The sequence below is a fragment of the Arvicanthis niloticus genome, chromosome 9, assembly GCF_011762505.2.
Source record: "Arvicanthis niloticus isolate mArvNil1 chromosome 9, mArvNil1.pat.X, whole genome shotgun sequence".
In the NCBI taxonomy this organism is placed as follows: Eukaryota; Metazoa; Chordata; class Mammalia; order Rodentia; family Muridae; genus Arvicanthis; species Arvicanthis niloticus.
Window position 1 is genome coordinate 76148754 of NC_047666.1, and position 3738 is coordinate 76152491.

The following is a 3738-nucleotide window of genomic DNA, read 5'->3' on the forward strand; positions in this document are numbered from 1 at the left end:
AGATTATAATGAACATGGTCACACCACAAATAAAATCTGAAGCAGGACAAAAAACTCCCTGAAGGCTGGTTTGGTCACCTGTTATCATTAAGAATGGCTGACCCCTAATAATATGTACAAAACATTAAATATAAATAAAAACACAAACAAATTTTTCTTTTAAAATATTTTTAAGGAAAAAGCATGGCCTGGGAAGTTCTGGCTCTGTTTTCCTCCCCTTTTGCCAATTCATGTTGTGGTTTTAGTGGGGTGGAAGAGAGCACATGTCTTCAGTGTGTGGCACTGCCCATGTGGGCAGGGCCTGCTTCTGTACTTGAAGGTGACCACTTTAAATTCTGAGATGGGAAGTGGAGGGTGAATGGGCATGTCCTACCATGTCAGACGAGGCAGTGGACACCAGCTCCGAGGTCAACACCAAAGACTTGAAGGAGAAGGAAGTTGTGGAGGAGGTAGAGGATGGAAGAAATGCACCTGCCAATGGGAATGCTCAAAATGAGGAAAATGAGGAGTAGGAGACTGACAATGAGGTAGATGAAGAAGAGGAAGAAGGTGGAAAGAAAGAAGAGGAGGTAGAGAAGGAGAAGCAGGAGGAGGAGGAGCAGGAGAAAGATGAGGGAGGATGGAGATGAAGATGAGGAAGCTGAGGCTTCCACAGGCAAGGAGGTAGCTGAGGATGATGAGGGTGACGATGTTGACACCAAGAAGCAGAAGACTGATGAGGATGACTAGACAGCTAGACAGCGAAAGGAAAAGCTAACCTTACTCATATGACCTAATTGTTTTTTTTTTTTTTAATTGAGCCTTATATATCACAAGAAAAATACCAATTAGTATGTGGAATGCATACCACTACAAAACATAACTGACAAACTTGACAAAGACTGATGATAGAAAGTGCTGTCCTTAGTGTGAGGTAATTACAACTTACATATTGTAAGTGCTAAAGTTAATTATAAAATAGCTTATAAAGCAGGATTACAGTTGTTTTTAAAGAGACATACATTTTACAACCAAGTATTTTAATTCTTTAAGACATACACTGGAATCTCATGAGTATATTAGAGTGAGTATACAGAGAAGCCAATGGAAGTAGTAGTTTTAAACATGCCAAGTTGCCCTGATGTTGCCAGCCAGATTAGTAAATGGCTATGTCTTGGTATATTCTTGAAATAGATACATATGCAAAATACTTCAAACAAATGTGATACTTACCTCCAAATATGTTGGCTAAATGGACAAGGAAAAGAAATATGCAGGCTGAGTATCAAAGTAATAATTTTATGCATTAAGTATATAAAATCAATATTTCTGTTCACCCTCATTTCTATTCATTGCTAAGACACAGTCTACTAAAATGACCCTTTAAACTCTTGACTTGGGTTTTAGACTCTCAGAGATTTCCTTCAGTAAAATCACACTGAACCCCATGCATTAATAGTGGGAGGCTTGTGAGGGAAAAGTACTGAAGCCCCGAGGGCGAGCAGAGGGAGAGCAGAAAGAATGGAAACAGGCAATCTCAGAAGGTAAGAGGTTAGGGGGACACTCCAGAATGCATCAGTGACCTGGGAGGTAAGAGACTCTCAGGACCTTAGATGAAATGCCCTACAGTAGGGGAAGGGAACTTATAGGGCCCACCTCCAGCAAGGAGACAAGGCACCAAGTGAGGGAGAGGGTTGCTGTCCCACAGTCAAAACTCTGACACATAATTGTTCCTGTCTGAAAGAACTATAGGGATGGAAATGGAGAGGAGCCTGAGGAAAAGAAGGTCCAGCAACAGGTCCAAAGTGGGATCCAGCTCAAGGGTAGGTCCCAAGGCCTGACACTATTACTGAGGCTATGAAGCACTTACAAAACGGGACCTATGATGACTGTCCTCCAAAAGACCCAACAAGCAGCTGAAAGAGTCATATGCATATATTTGTACCCAACCACTGGCAAAAGCTGCTGACCCATGTGGTTGAATTAGGGAAAGGCTTGAAGAAGCTGAGGAGGAGGGCGACCCTGTAGGAGGACCAGCAGTCTCAATTGACCTTGACCCCCAAGATCTCTCAAATACTGAACTACCAACCAGGCAGCATACATCAGCTGATATGAGGCCCCTAACATATAAAGCAGAGGACTGCCGGGTCTAAGTTTAGTCAGAGAAAATGCACCTAACCCTCAAGAGACTAGAGGCCCCAGGGAGTTTAGTGGTCTGGTTGGGTAGAGGGTTTGGTGGGGGGAAACATCCTCGTGGGGAAGAGGTATGGGATGTGAACAGTTAGAGGGTGGATGGGGGTGGGTGAATACAATCTGGGGTGTAAATAAATAAATAAACGACAAAAAATGTTTTCCACTAGGAAGGTACACTAAAGGACTGTTAGCCTTAATTCAACAATACTGTTAACCTTTCTTAATACTTGATTTAGATTACTAAAATAAATATGTCATGGTCCAGGGAAAATACAGCAATGAAATCTCAACAATGTGTTTGTGTGAACAAGAACATCATAATGACAACAACAGATGATCCATCATCATGGACAAGGCTATTCTATTCTACAGTTCTACTTCTAGATGAAGGTTTACAGTCAATGGCTGCTGTGAGAAGCAAAACCAGTGTGCTCCAGGAAAGTGTTTCTACAGAGATTGTACAGTGTCAAGTGACCATCTGAGGAACAGTACCAAATGGACTCAATAGGCTTTATGCACATGCATGCATGAATGTATGCTCATGTGTACACGTGAATAAAATAAAGGTAATAAAGAAGCAATTATGAATTTAAAATGAACACAGAACTATTTGGAAAGAGTAGTAGAGTGAAAGCAGTGTAGGTGTAGTGCTCATGAAGTTGTCAAAAATTATTTTCAAAGAAATATGTCATAAGAAGACCTCAGAAGATGGAAAGATCGTCCATGCTCATGGATGGGTAGGATTAACATAGCAAAAATGGCCATCTTTCCAAAAGCAATCTACAGATTCAATACATCCCCATCAAAGTTCCAACACGATTCTTCACAGACATGGAAAGAACAATTCTTAACCTCATATGAAAAGACAAAAATCCAGGATAGTGAAAACAATTCTCAACAGTAAAGGAACCTCTGGGGAAATTACCGTTCCTGACATCAAGCTGTATTACTGAGCAAAAGTGATAAAAATCACATGGTGTTGGTACAGAGACAGACAGGTTGATCAATGGAATAGATTGAAGACCCAGAAATAAACCCACTCACCTATGAACACTTGATCTTTGACAAAGAAGCCAAAACCATCCAGTGGAATAAAGAAAGCATCTTCAATAAATGGAGCTAAACTAACTAGTAGTCTGCATGTAGAAGACTGAAAATTGTTCCATTTTTATTTCCTTGTACAAAGCTCAAGTCCAAGTGGATCAAGGACCTCAACATAAAACCAGATACACTGAATATAATAGAAGAGAAAGTGGGAAATGGGCTCAAATACATTGGTACAGGGGGAAATTTCCTGGACAGAATGCCAATGGTGCAGGCTCTAAGATCAACAATTGAAGAATGGATCCTCAAGAAACTGAGAAGTGTCTGTAAGGCAAAGGAAACTGTCAATAGGACAAAACAGCAGCCTACAAATTGGAAAAATATCTTCACTAAACCTACATCTGATAGATGCCTAATATACAAAATATATAAAGAACTCAAGAAGTTAAGACTCCCACCCCCCCCAAAAAAATAAAAAAAACAAAAATAGAAACCCAAATAACCTGATTAAAAAAAATGAAG

The 3738-nt window shown here is 40.3% G+C and overlaps 1 pseudogene; it reads left to right on the top strand.

Moving 5' to 3' along the window:
* The first annotated feature begins 374 nt into the window (after nt 1-374).
* Nucleotides 375-729, top strand: LOC117715820 (prothymosin alpha-like; annotated as a pseudogene).
* The last annotated feature ends 3009 nt before the right edge of the window (nt 730-3738 follow it).